Source organism: Panthera uncia, chromosome B1, assembly GCF_023721935.1.
Source record: "Panthera uncia isolate 11264 chromosome B1, Puncia_PCG_1.0, whole genome shotgun sequence".
In the NCBI taxonomy this organism is placed as follows: Eukaryota; Metazoa; Chordata; class Mammalia; order Carnivora; family Felidae; genus Panthera; species Panthera uncia.
In genome coordinates this window covers 183,612,174-183,627,675 of record NC_064811.1, presented here as the reverse complement: position 1 = coordinate 183,627,675, position 15,502 = coordinate 183,612,174, and the positions used below count along the sequence as shown (strand labels likewise).

Below are 15,502 nucleotides of genomic sequence, written 5' to 3'. Positions count from 1 at the left end.
CTGGGGTGTTAGGGGGAAAAACAGGCAAAGGGGATTAAGAGGTGCAATCTTCCAGTTATAAAATAAGTAAGACATCAGCATGTAAAGTATAGCATAGGAAATAGAGTCGATCATATTGTAATTATTTTGTAGGATGACAGTAAATAGACATACTGTGGTGACCATTTCATAATGTATATAAATACTGAATGGAATCACTATGTTGTACACCTGCAACTAGTGCAATATTGCATGCCAGTTATTCTTCAATTTAAAAAAGTTGAAGGTGATTTTGGTCCAAGATAGCCACATAGGAAGCCCGTAAACTCACCTCTTCCATACACATAACAAATCTACTTCTATTTATAGAGTAATTTCTCCTGGAGAACTGAGGCCTGACTGAACAGCTTCTGCACAACAAAAAAAGCGAGATCAAATAGTGAATGGCAAGAAAGATGAAAATATAGTAATGAAAGGAACCTGCACACCTGACCCTGTGAACTGCAGTGGGGAGGGATAGTACTAAAGGACCATGAACACATTCATGTGCCCTGGGACATAGGAAAAAAGCTGTGGCTTAAGAGGGCAGTCAGAATATAAAGGAACCAGTCCTAGAACCCTACCAAATGATAGGAGAGCTGCTGGAATTCTCTCTAGGTCAGAGGGGCTGGTGAGCACTATGGTTTACATTTCCCATCCGCCTTGATAGCATGGATAGGAGCAGGGTCTGGGTGCCCTCACTGTGAGTCCCTAAGCCACACCACCTCCCTAGCCCGCCCACCAAGGTGGCATCAGTGTGACACACACTGCGACACACCTGGTTGGTATTCACTACAGCTACAGCTGTCTCACCAAGGTAACGCAGTCACAAAGTATCCTAGAACACTCCAAGCCTGTACCAATTCAGTTCCTGTTGACTTGCTGGGGCACCCGGTAGTGCACAGCACTCTGGCATCTCTGAGCTCATGCCTGTTAAGTTCCATCTGTCCCACATGCTCCCCTGCACAAAGCACCCCAGGACACCCTGATCCATGCCTTGCCTTTACTCCAGATGCCCCACCAGTTTGCCCCCTGTGTAGAGAGCCCCAAGACTGTCCAGCCCTTCACCTACTTTAGCTTCAGCTGTCCTGCCATGGTGCTCTATGTGTGGAGAGCCTCAGGACACCCTCACTGGCACCTGCCTCAGTTCCAGCCATCCTACCAGGCTGCCCTCTGCATGGAAAGCCCTGGGACCACCCTGGCCCATGCCCATTTCATCTACAGCCATCCCAGCAGGCAGTCCAGCATGAAGTATCCTAGGACACACAGCCCATGTCAGCCACAGCTCCAGTCAGTCAAACAAAGTCATCAGGAATACACATTCTATACAGGGGATGACCATACACAAGATCATTCTTTCAAAGTTAGGAGAAATGGCTGTTCTGTCTAAGTCATGGAAACAAAAACAGAGATAGAGGAGATAGAGATTTTTTAAATTGTTTGTTTGTTTGTTTGTTTAGATAAGGGGCAGAGAGAGAGAGAGAGAGAGAGAGAAAATCTCAAGCAGTCTCTGCACTGTCAGCAGAAAGCCTGACACGGGGCTTGATCTCATGAATCACAAGATCATGACTTGAGCCAAAATCAAGAATCAGATGCTTAACCAACTGAGGCACCCAGGTGTCCTGAGGAGATAGAGGAATATACTCCAAACAAAAGAACAAGACAAAACCTCAGAACAAAATTAAATGCAATGGAGGTAATGAATCTATTTGACAAAGAGTTCAAAGTAGTGGTCATAAAATTGTTCACTGGGCTGGAAAGAAGAGTGGATGAACTCAGTGGTAACTTCAACAAAAAGAAAATACAGAAAAGAACCAATTAGAGTTGAAGAATACAATAACTGAAAATATACCAGAGTGAATCAATTGGAGATTAGAGGATGAAGAAGAATGGATCATTGATCTGGAAGAGAGGGTAATGGAAAACACTCAAATTGAACAGCAACAATATAAAAGAATTTAAAAAACGAAGATATATTAAGGATTCTCTCAGATAATGTCACGTGAATAAACATTTGCATTACAGGGGCCCCAGAAAGACAAGAGAGAAAAGGGCAGAAACTTATTTGAAGAAATAATAGCTGAAAAATTTTCTCACCTGGAAAAGGAAACAGACATCCAGTTGCAGGAATCACAAAGAGTTTCAAACAAGATGAACTCAAGGAGGTTTACATCATCATACATAAAACGTCAAAGATTAAATATAAAGAGGGAATTTTAAAAGCAGTGAGAAACAATTAGTAACATACAAGGGAAACCACATAAGATTGTCACCTTATTTTTCAAGAGAAACTCTGTAGGCCAGAAAGGAGTAGTATTAATAGATTCAAAGTGCTAAAAGGAAGAAAACCTACAACCAAGACTACTCTACTCAGCAAGAGTAGGTGAGTATCAAGACTATCAATCAGAATTGAAAAAGAGACAAAAGTTTCCTAGACAAACAAAAATTAGAGGAGTTCATGACCACTAAATCAGCCTTAAAGAAATGTTAAAGGGATTTCTTTAGTGGAAAAGAAAAGGCCATAATTAAAAGTAAGAAAATTATGAAAGAAAAAAATTTCATGAATAAAAGCAAACATACTGTAAAAGTAGTAGACCAATCACATTTAAGCTAATATGAGAGTTAAAAGAAAAAGGTAAAATCAATTAAATCCAAAAAATTAGCTAAAGGGGGTCACAAAATAAAAATGTAAAATACGACAACATATAGATAAAACATGGAGGGGGTGGTAAAAATGAAGTTCTTTCAGAATGTGTTCAAACTTGAGTAACCAACTTAATATAGAGTGTTATATTCTTAGGATGTTATATATGAACCTCATGGTAACCACAAACCAAAAACATATAATAGATATACAAAAAATATAGAGAAATAAAGCTAAGCATAACACTAAAGAAAGTCATAAAACACAAGCAAAGAGAGCAAGAAAAGAAACAGAGAAGAACTACAAAAATAACCAGAAAAAAATTAACAAAATGGAAATAAATACATACCCATCAATAATTACTTTAGTTGTAAATGGTCTAAATGCTTCAACAAAAGGCATAAAGTAATGGAATGGATACAAAAAAAAGATTCTATATGCTGCCTACAGTAGGCTTCAGACCTAAAGACACATACAAAACAGACTAAAAGTGAAGATATAGAAATACATTCCATGCCAATAAAAGCCAAAAAAAAAAAAAAAAAAAAAAAAAAAAGCCAGGGTAGCAATACTTATCTCAAATGAAATAGACTTTAAAACAAAGACTATAACAAGAGACAAAGAAGTGCTTACATAATGATAAAGTATCAATCCAACAAGAGGATATAACATTTATAAATACCTATCCACCCAACTTGGAGCACCTAAATACATAAAGCAAATTCTAGCAGACACAAAGGAAAAAATCAACTGTAATATAACAATAGTAGGGGACTTTAACACCTCCACTTACATTATTACACTTAAATTATAGATCATTCAGACAGAAAACCAACAAGGAAACAGTGGCTTTGAATGACACATTAGACCAGATGGACTTAACAGATTTATACAGAACATTCCATCCCAAAACAACAGAATACATATTATTTTGAAGTGCACATGGAACATTTTTCAGAACAGATCACATTAGGCCATAAAACCAATCTTAATAAATTTGAGAAGACTGAAATCATATCAAGCATCTTTTCCAACAACAACAGTATGAAATTGGAAATCAAATTTAAAAGAAAAACTTGAAAAAAACCCCAAACACATGGAGGCTAAACAACATACTGCTAAACAACCAATGGGTTAATGAAGAAATGAAAGAAGAAATATAAAAATACATGGAGACAAATGAAAAGGAGAACACAACAGACCCAAATCTTTGAGATATGGTGAAAGCAATTCTAAGAGGAAAATTTAATTTGATACAAGCCTACCTAAAGAAACAAGAAAAGTCACAAATAAATAATCTACTTTTACACCTAAAGGAACTAGAAGAAAAAGAACAAAGAAAGCCCAAAGTTAGTAGAAGTAAGGAAATAAAAAAGAGAACAGTGATAAATGAAACAGAGACTTTAAAAAAAAGAAAAAAAAGATAAATGAAACCACGATGTGGTTCTTTGTAAAAATAAAAAAAAAAAAAAGTGATATATCTTTAGCTAGACTCATCAAGATAAAAAGAGAGAGGACCCAAATAAATAAAATCAGAAATGAAAGAGAAGTAACAACTGTTATCACACAAGGACAAAGAATTATAAGAGACTACTAAAATATGATATGCCAACAAATTAGACAACTCAAAAGAAATGGATAGATTCCTAGAACCATACAATTTTCCAAAACTGGATGAAGAAGAAATAGAAGATCTGAACAGACTGATTCCTAGTAATAAAATTGAATAGATAATCAAAAAATGCTCAACAAACAAAAGTCTAAGACCAGATGTCTTCACAGGTTAATCCTATCACACATTTGAAGAAGGGTTAATATCATCACAAAGGCCACATATGAAAGACCCACAGCTAATATCATCCTCAATGGGGAAAAACTGAGAGCTTGTCCCCCAAGGTGAGGAAAATTACAGGGATGTCCACTCTCACCACTGTTTTTCAACAGAGTAGTGGAAGTTCTGGCCTCAGCAATCAGACAACAAAAAGAAATAAAAGGCAACCAAATCAGTGAGGAAGAAGTCAAACTTTCACTCTGCAGATGACATGATACTTTATGCAAAAAACCCAAAAGACTACCAAAAAACTGCTAGAATTGATACATGAATTTAGCAAAGTCGCAGGATATAATATCAATGTACAGAAATTCTGTTGCATTTCTATACACCCATAATGAAGCAGCAGAAAGAGAAGTCAAGGAATTGATCCCATTTACAATTGTACCAAAAACCATAGGATACTTAAGAATAAACCTAACCAAAGAGGTAAAAGATCTGTACTCTGAAAACTACAGAATACTTATGAAAGAAATTGAAGAAGACACAAAGAAATGGAAAAACATTCCATGCTCATGGATTGGAAGAGCAAATATTGTTAAAATGTCTATACTACCCAAAGCAATCTACACATTCAAAGCAATCCCTGTTAAAATAAAGCCAACATTTTTCACAGAGCTAGGACAAACAATTCTAAAATTTGGATGGAACCAGAAAAGACCTCGAATAGCCAAAGTAATGTTGAAAAGGAAAAGCAAAGCAGGAAGCATCACAATTCCAAATTTAAGCTGTATTACAAAGCAGTTCATCAAGACAGTATGGTACTGGCACAAAAACAGACACAAAGATCAATGGAACTGAATAGAGAATCCAGAAATGGCTCCATGTCTATATGGTCAACTAATCTTTGGCTAAGCAGGAAAGAATATCCAATGGAAAAAAGACAGTCGCCTCAACAAATGGTGTTGGGAAAACTGGATAGCAACATGGAGAAAAATGAAACTAGACCACTTTCTTATACCATACACAAAAATAAATTCAAACTGGATGAAAGACCTCAATGTGAAAGAGGAAACCATCAGAATCCTAGGGGAGAATACAGGCAGCAACCTCTATGACCTTGGCCGGAGCAACTGTTTACTAGATAAGTTGCCGAAGGCAAGGAAAACAAAGGAAACTGAACTGTTGGGACTTTATCAAGATAAAAAATTTCCGCAGAGTGAAGGAAACAATCAACAAAACTAAAAGACAACCTACAGAATGGGAGAAGATATTTGCAAATGACATATTGGATAAAAGGCTAGTATCCAAAATATAAATAATCCAGTTAAGAAATGGGCAGAAGATATGAACAGACATTTCTCCAAAGAAGACATACAAATGGCTAACAAACACATGAAAACAATTCTCAACATCACTCATCCTCAGGGAAATACAAATCAAAACTATGATGAGATATCACTTCACACCTGTCAGAATGGCTAAAATTAACAACTCAGGAAACAATAGATGTTGGTGAGGATATGGAGAAAGGGGAACCCTTTTACATTGTTAGTGGAAATGCAAACTGGAGCAGCTAGTCTGGAAAACAGTATGAAGATTCCTCAAAAAGTTAAAAATAGAACTATCCTACTACCGAACAAGCGTACTACTAGGTATTTATGCAAAGGACACAAAAATGCTGTTTGAAGGGGCACATGCATTCCAATGTTTATAGCAGCACTATCAACAATACCCAAATTATGAAAAAAGCCCAAATGTCCATCAATTGATGAATGGATAAAGCAGATGTGGGGTGTGCATGTAAGTGTGTGTGTGTGTGTGTGTGTGTGTGTGTGTGTGTATAATACATACATTACTCAGCTATCAAAAAGAATGAAACCTTGCCATTTGCAATGATGTGGCTGGAAGAGTGTATTATGATACTCAGCAAAATAAGCCAGAGAAATACAAATACCATATGATTTCACTCATATGTGGAATTTAAGAAACAAAACAGAGGAACATAGGAGAAGGGAAGGAAAAATAAAATAAGATAAAAACATAAAGGGAAACAAACTGTAAGAGACTCTTAAATACAGAGAACAAACTGAGGGTTGCTGGAGGGGAGGAGGGTGGGAGGATGGGCTAGATGGGTCATGGGCATTAAGGAGGGTATTTGTGATGAACACTGGATGTCATAAGTAAATGATGAATCACTAAATTCTATTCCTGAAACCCATACTATACTATATGTTAACTAACTTGAATTTAAATAAAATCTTGGAAGAAAAAAACATAAAGAAGAGTTAATATCTATTCTCTTGAAACTATTCAAAAGATAAGAGAGGAAGTAAAGTTTCAAAATACTTAAATGAGGCCAGCATTACCCTGATATCAAAATCAGACAAAGACACTACAAGAAAACTACAAGCCAATATCCCTGATAAATACAGATGCAAAAATCCTCAACATAATATTAGTAAACCACATTTAATACGCTAAAAGCATCACTCATCATAACGAAGTGGGATTTATCTCGTGGATGCAAGGATTGTGCAATATTCACAAACCAATCAATGTGATAAAACACATTAACAAAATGAAAGATAAAAATCATTTGATCATTTCAGTTGATAGAGAAAAAGCATTTGATAGAACTCAACATCCATTCATGATAAAATATCTTAATGAAGTGGGTTTAGAGGAAAATACCTGAACACATAAAAGCCCACAACTAATATCATACTCAATGGCACAAAACCGAGACGTTTTTCTCTAAGGTCAGGCACAAGACAAGGATGTCCACTCTCCCCACTTCTATTCGACATAGTGCTGGGAGTCTAGTCACAGTAATCAGGCATCCAAATTGGTAAGGAAGAAGAAACACTGACACCATTTAAAGATGACATAATACCATACAAAGAAAAACCTAGACTCCACCAAAAACCAGCAGAACTAATAGAGGAATTCAGTGAAGTTGCAGGATACAAAATTATATACAGAAATCTGTTGTATTTTTATACACTAATAATGAAGTACAGAAACAGAAAATAAGAAAATAATTCCATTTACAATTGTGCTAAAAAGAATAAAATACCTAAGAATAAACTTAGTCAAGAAGGTGAAAGACCTGTACTTTGAAAAGTATGAAGTGTTGATGAAAGAAATTGAAGATGATGTAAAAGAGTAGAAAGATATACCAGTTCATAGATTGAAAGAATTAGTATTATTAAAATATCTATTCTACCTTAAAGAATCAACAGATTCAATGCAATCTCTATGCATATATCAATAGCATTTTTCACAGAATTAGAACAAATAATCCTAAAATTTCTATGGAACTACAAAAGACCCCGATTGCCAAAGCAATCTTGAGAAAGAACATAGCTGGAGGTATCATAATCCCAGATTTCAAGATATATTACAAAGCTATAGTAATCAAAATTGTATGATATAGGTACAAAAACAGATGCAGAGGTCAATGGAACTGATAGAAAGCCCAGAAATAAACCCGTGCACATATGGTCAATTAACTTATGATGAAGGAGGCAAGAATATACAATTAGGAAAAACCAGGCTCTTCAATAAATGGTGTTATGAAAACTGTACAGCTACATGCAAAAGAATGAAACTGGACCACTTTCTAACACCATACACAAAAATAAACTCAAGATGGATTAAAGACCTAAATGTGAGACTTGAAACCATAAAAATCCTGGAAGAAACCATAGGCGTTAATCTCTTTGACATCAGTCTGAATAGTATTTATCTAGATATGTCTCCTCAGACAAGGGGTTGAAGGGGTTACCATTCAAAATCTATAAAGAATTTTTACAATTCAATCCACAGAAAACACAGAATCAGATTTAAAAATGGGCAGAGACCCTGAGTAGACATTTTTGCAAAGAAGGCATACAGATGGCCAACAGACAAGTGAAAAGGTGCTCAACATCACTAATTATCGGGAAATTGTAACTCAAAGCCATAAGGACATATCACCTTACATTTGTCAGAACGGCTAGAATCAAAAAGTCAAGAAATAACAAGTGTTGGCCAGGTTGTGGAGAAAAGGTAACCCTTGTGCACTGTTGGTGGGAATGTAAATTGATGCAGCCATTGTGGAAAACAGCGTGCAGGTTTATCAAAAAATTAAAAATAGAAATACCATACAATTCCATAATTCCACTACTGGGTATTTACCCAAGGAAAATGAAAACACTAATTCAAAAAGATATATGCTTATGTTTACTGAAGCATTATTTATAATATCCAAGACTTGGAAGCAATCGATGTGTCCATAAATAGATGCATGGATAAAGAATATATAGGGGCGCCTGGGTGGCGCAGTCGGTTAAGCCTCCGACTTCAGCCAGGTCACGATCTCGCAGTCCGTGAGTTCGAGCCCCGCGTCGGGCTCTGGGCTGATGGCTCAGAGCCTGGAGCCTGTTTCCGATTCTGTGTCTCCCTCTCTCTCTGCCCCTCCCCCGTTCATGCTCTGTCTCTCTCTGTCCCAAAAATAAATAAAAAACATTGAAAAAAAAAATTAAAAAAAAAAAGAATATATAAAATATATATACAGTGGAATATTAGTCACAGAAGAGAGTGAAATTATGCCATTTGCAGCAACATGGATGGATCTGGAGGGTATTACGCTAATAAAATAAATCAGACAGAAACATAAATACCATATGTTTTTAATTGTATGTAGAATCTAAAAAACAAATCAAATGAACAAACAAACGAGTAGAAACAGACCTATAAATATGGACAATCGATGGCTGCCGGAGAGGAAGGGGGATGGGCAAAATGTGTAAAGGGGAGAAGGAGGTACAGGCTTCTAGTTATCGAATCAATAACTCACAGGGATGAAAGGTACAGCACGGGGCATAGAGTCAATGGCACAGTAATAGTGTTGTATGGTGACAGATGGTAGTTACACTTGTGGTGAGCATAGCATATGGTATAGAGTTCTTCAATCATTATATTGTACACCTGATACTAATGTAACATTGTGTGTCTACTATATTTCAATAAAAACATTAAAAAGGTGAAGGCTATATATGAGAATCAGAAAAATACTGAATCAAGTTTTATTTTTGACCATTTAACTCCAAATATTAATTAATTAAGAAATAATTCAATGATTACTTCATTGAATCAATCAATTCGATCCAGTTTTCTTAGCATCTTGCGTACAAAATCCTATTCCCCATTCAGTTCTTAATTTCAAAAATTATATGTCAAAGAGGATAACTGAGTTAATAATATGGAAATTCTTATCAACTATCCTAGTCAATTTAGATGAAAGAAGCGTTTTCTTTAATTTTCCAGAGAATGATCTTTTTTATTTTCTTGCATGAGTGAACGAGCCTGAAGAATTTTGACCTTTTGATAGATTTTATAAGGTTACTCTTTAAGTAAACCTATACACTGTGGTGCCAAAAGACAGTGAGCATGTTATTTGTGGAAAGAGCTCAGAGCCAGAACTTGCTTCACATTCTAACTTAGCCACATTCAATATGAGCTTCGTGGTAAGTTACTTAATTTGTAAGCCTGTTTCATCTTCTGTAACAGGAAAATCATAAAAACAGCTAATACTCAGAAATAAAACAGCTACCCGTAGAAATCTGAAAACAATATGTGAAAAGCCCTTAGTAGAATGATTAGGGTTTGTGCAAATACTTATTTTAACTTTTCATTGTTGTTGTTAGCCCACTTATGTTCACCACCGTTGAATACAAGAAAAACCCCAATTATCACAAAATTTGTAATATGTATGTCCCAGCAATATAACTTAATAAACTATTTAAATATTTTTCTTTGAAATTTTTTCAAATGACTAAATATTTGGTCGCTTATTCTATATTAAAAAAACAAATGCTGATAGTGTTATGATCATGTCTACACTGATTTTTCTTTTTATTCAAAATTACTACCTAGCTAATGTGCATATTTTCAGATAATTGCACAACAGATAATTGTGGGAATTGTACAATTCAGATTGTGCATCTGTAAAAGCACCTGTATACAAAAAGTATTTATCAGAAAACCAATTTTTTGAAATGCATTAAGTGTCCTGTGGCTTATTTTCAGACATTAAAAATTTAGTTTTAGGATATTAAAAATATAATTAATTTATCACTATCTATAAAAATGAAGCATTTCTTTTGTTCTTTTACTGGTAATTTTAAGAGTTGCTTTTAATTCTTAGCAGCACAATGTTTGAAGAAATGTTAAATTGGCAAATGAAGACAAGCTTAGAGACTTTATAAGTAAAAATTTAGAGAAATTATAGATTTAAGTGAATTGAATTGATCACATTTTAAAATGAACAAATAAAAATAGATCAAGGTTGCAAGAAGCAAAATATATCACAAAAGTATTATCACCAAAGTCCTAGATAATATATGAATGTAGCATACGCTTGATTGTATAATTCTAAACATAAATGATACTAAATTATCTTAGTCCTTTATCTTCCTTGAATTCTTCAGGCTTTTTTTTAAATATTGATTTATTACACTCTATACCACAAAGCAGAAATAAATCAATGGGTAAACTTTGGGAAACTAATTTTGTTCTAGAGCTGATGATTTATATAAACAATAGGTTATAAGCAGAACAATTTTGGGTATCTGCTCTTAGAGTTTACTAAAGAACATATTCTAGATAAGGGTATATAAAAAGAGGTCATGGGTATATGTTGTAAGATTTCCTTACAATCACAAATTAAAAACAATTTTCAATAATACAATGAAACTATTATGTCCTTGAAGAACAGAATCCTTATAATAATATTAGCATCTCTTTGCTCCCTCCCTCCTTTTTTTCCCTTTCTTCTCTTCCTTCTTCTATCTCATTCCAAAAATATTCAAGTTGCTTACCTCTATACTAAATGCTCTTGGAAAAAGTGAACTTTTGCTATTAATTCCGTTGGATCCGTATCTTTGTTAAAGTGATTTGAAGAGACTTTATATATAGCAATTAATAAATACTGGTTTACCATGTGACAGAAAGAATCAAACGTATTCAAATAAACTAATTTTATTGTAATTATTAATGGAATTGTCTTAGTTGAATTCACTCAATTCCTCACTGTGAAATGCTGAAGAAATAAAATATACTGGGAAAACATGAATCCGGATAAAAATTAGAATAGAGGGTTCAAAGGGACAGGTTGAAACATTAGCAAAACCTAGTTTCTCACCCTATGATGTTATCTACGTGGATGACTTGGGGCAGGTCACCTACCTTGTCTGGACTCGGGTGTTAACACCTGTAAAGTTTGGAGGTAGGAATTCATGATCTGTAAGGATGTTTCCAGCTGACATAAGGTGTCACAGATAGCTAATCTAAGTATTGAAAGGAGGATATTTTACTTTGATTCATGCCATCTAATGTAACGCATTGTATTGTCTCTTGTCTCTGATGAAAGCCCCATGAGAACTGCTAATGAGGAGTCAAAGGGCCTCATTGAGCTCTAGCTCAGAACTCTGTTCTTTGGGCCTTTGATCTTCACATGTTAGTGAACAGGTACATGGCTAAAGGGAGAGAAGCCCGAAGCATAAAATGAGAAAATGGTAGAAGGGGAGTATGGTTAATCTCTAACCTGAAAAGTCTGTTGTTGGACAATTGGGAATGGACCACCCACTGTAGCTAATTGCATTCTAATTGGTTGTAGCTATGTTTTTAAACTTTTCATAAACTCGGTTTATAGGAACTATATTATCAGGACATCAGAAACGGATTGTTATGTGCCTTATACATTTTTTGTACTAGAATCCATAGTACATAAGGATTATTTGGGGGTTATTTTTTCCTCCCCTTTATTTTTTTATACTTGTTCCTTCAGTTTGGATGAAATCTTCTCAGAGGAAGTGCAAGACTTTTTATATGCTTCAGAAAATGCATTTTGGTGTGTAACTGTGCATAAATAAGTTATAAATTAGTAACAAAGAGCAAAGTGGGAAAGTGAATTAAGTAAAAGATTTGCGATTTCAGAGGATATACTCAGGAATCTAAAAATACATCTTGTATTTAATGAGTATAGCGACAGGTATTATAAGTACACTGTCGTTTCAGAAAAACACTACATTTGAATTTGTGAAAATAGCCTACTTTATAGTATGTGGCATGCAGTTGGAGAATGAATGAATGCATGAATGAATGATTGGGAGAAAAGAGAGAATGATGGGAAGGTTACTTTATTTATATCAGAGTCATTCTAGGGAGGAAATTAATGACGGACCGTAGAATGTGTACAATTTCCCTTTATAGAGCAATGATTACCAACCATTTTACCACCATGGATCTTAAGGTTTGAAGAGTTTTATCTGCTAAACACAATAAATTTATTTGGTGGAAGTTTGGTTTTTTCCCTTTATAATAACAATGACGTAGAATCATAGTATTGACAGAACGATTGCATGTTAGATTCATTACCTATTCAGGTAATAGAGCACAGTGTTGACAGCATGGATTTGTAATGGACAGCCATGGACTCTTAAGCCCAGTGCCTTGGTTGAGACCCCAGTTCATTAGCGGTGTGGTTTTAAATGAGTTTTTAAAAACTGTTTCGTGTCTTAATTTCCTCATCCTAAAGAGTGGGATAATAACTGTTATCCCATGCAAATTCATGTTGTTTTGAATTAACCCATGAAAAGCACCCAGAACAGTGTCTAGAACACAGCGAGCACTCCTCATTACATAATCTGAGTGCTTACAAAGATTATTCCCAGTATTTGTAGGAGCATGCCACAGTCAGCATTATGCCCAATTTACAGATGAGAAAACTGAGACCTGTTGAGATTAAAAATCACCCAGGTTACCAAAGACTGTTCAGGTCTAGACCTAAATCCTGTTTCTTTGCTCTTGTCTCTCTTCTTCCTCCCTTACTTTTCCTTTTCTCTATAACAGAAATTCTGATCCGCAAGAGATGACGAGTGCTGCCACATGACATCAATTTAATTCCCGGCAGAATCAAAGGTGCCCTACATTTCAATTAGCCTGTGCAACTCTTTTGAAAGTGAACTTGCAATTTCTGTTTAACTCTCAGAAATACTGGAAATAGCTTAAGGGACTCCTCCATTTCTTTCGGATCAGGGATCCCTTTATAAGCGGTTTATGTAAAAGAGAGCATCCAGTTGGCTATTTCATAATTCCTGGCACTTCAGTTTTAGTTAAGTCATTTAAATATTGCCATAAATAAGATTATAGGGGAAGGTAAAAAGTCTTGTTTATTTTTTTAAATGTAGAATTCTTGGTTTTATAATGTGCCAAGTATTAAGATCACGGACGTTTTCAAAAGTCTGTATCACAACTGCCTTGAGGTACAACGAAACCTTTCTGCAAATGATGACTTACTCCATACAAAGCCCAGGACACACATTCTTTCTGTTTCTGTTTCAGAAGAAAAAAGCACGAGCGCCATGGCCACCGCTAGTCCTAACATTAACACTGAGGTTTGTAATCCATTTTCTGGCTTTTCTGGCTGCTGCTGTTATTATTAAGGCGCAGGCTGGGCGGGCCCCAGGGCCACACACAGACAGCGTTCATGTGTGACAGTATCTTTTATGAAGCAAAGAGAGACACACCCTCACAAAGGGAGGGAGGCCAGAAATGAAGCAAAGCCACAGAATACCCCTCATTATCCTAACCACCCACAGAAACGGGAAATGGAAACTCACGTCTTGGCTGGAGCCGGAGGAAGGCAAAGGCTGAATAATGGGTAAGTCCTGTGAAGTTAAAATATGGTGACTTGAAGAATCCAAATACTACTTTTTCTAAAGTAGGACCTACTTATTCACGTCTCTGACTTTGGGGAATGGGACTTCATCGACCCTACCCCTACAGCTCACCACTGGTTCTGTGCTGTAAGAAAATACCCTCTGCCTTGAGGCACTTACTGGGTCTGAACTCCCGCCCCTTCCACCAGGCCCAGGAGGCGCTTTTCTTTCCACCTTTCTTTTCCTGAGACTCTTCCGCCTCATACTGCTGTCCTGAGTGGTGGTGTTTCCCTGTGCCCCTCCCTCCCTCTTCTCTGCCCTCCCCTTGGTGTGCCGCCTGCTTTCCCTGTAGTTTGGCCGAACACTTCCACTTCTGTCTTTGAAAAGTCTTCAGGTTCTACATCGTCCTTTGGGATTTCTGGTCACTCAGTGAAGCAACCTGTCCATCCCCACTGCTTATGGATCTCACTCCTGCCTTCCTGAGGAGCAGCTGGCCTTGCCCCTGGCCTCACCTTTGTGATAAGCAGCCCTTTTCCCCATGTGGCTCCTGCTAAGAGACATTGGTCTTGGAAGATGCCCCAGGAGAACTTTCCTGTCTCTGAGTGATATGTTAAAGCACAGGTCACCGGTAAGGATGAAACCACAAATTAATTTATACCACCAAAGCTGTTGGTGCTTCTCAAATCCCAAAGAATGCAGAGTCTAATACAATCCTGCTGCTTATTTGAGTGAATACGTGAACTGGTGATCAAGGTCAGTGGCACGAGAGGTTGGAAGGATACTGCGGATGGTTCACATTCTGTACGGTTTCACCCAGGGCAGGTGCTACTGGCCAGAAAATAAATTCTTAACCCCCGATGTTGACGCCAGTTGTATTCATTAAAGGGCTTGATTTTGGCTGCCACTTTCCTAATGTTTTTGCTGCTGTCATTTTCTGGCTATAAAAATTTTTTTTCTGATTTTTTTTTTTTTTTTTTAACAGAGCCTTAAGCTCTTCGGAGTAAATGTACTATGTGAAGCTGTGAAATCAGTCAAAATGGCAACACAGCTTTATGGAGTATTTTTATTAGTTATATAGTTCATTTTCCCCAAGTTTCTATATGAGTTCTGAGGTTAGCCTGGAAAATGTTTCCTTTTTTTAAAAAAAAAAATATAACTTATAGGGGCGCCTGGCTGGCGGAGTCAGTAGAGCATGTGACTCTGAATCTCAAGGTCGTGAGTTCAAGCCCCACGACGTGAAGACAACTTAAAAAAAATAAAAATTAAAAACGTAAAAAATAAAAATATAACTCATAAAAATAGTACATGTTCGTGGTAAAGTCAAACAAACAAAAATAAACCCAATAGTTCAGCAGAAGAGAG

General features: G+C 36.2%; 1 long non-coding RNA gene across 2 annotated transcripts in view; it reads right to left on the bottom strand.

The window, feature by feature from the left end:
* The window catches only part of LOC125923449 (uncharacterized), a 78,944-nt gene that overhangs the window by 27,194 nt on the left and 36,248 nt on the right, over window positions 1–15,502 (bottom strand). Inside the window, exon 4 of one of the 2 annotated variants that reach the window (XR_007458044.1) lies at window positions 14,102–14,149. The exons of the other annotated variant lie outside the window; for it this stretch is intronic. This is a non-coding gene — a long non-coding RNA (uncharacterized LOC125923449). The remainder of the gene's footprint in view (window positions 1–14,101; window positions 14,150–15,502) is intronic. 2 annotated transcript variants of the gene reach the window in all.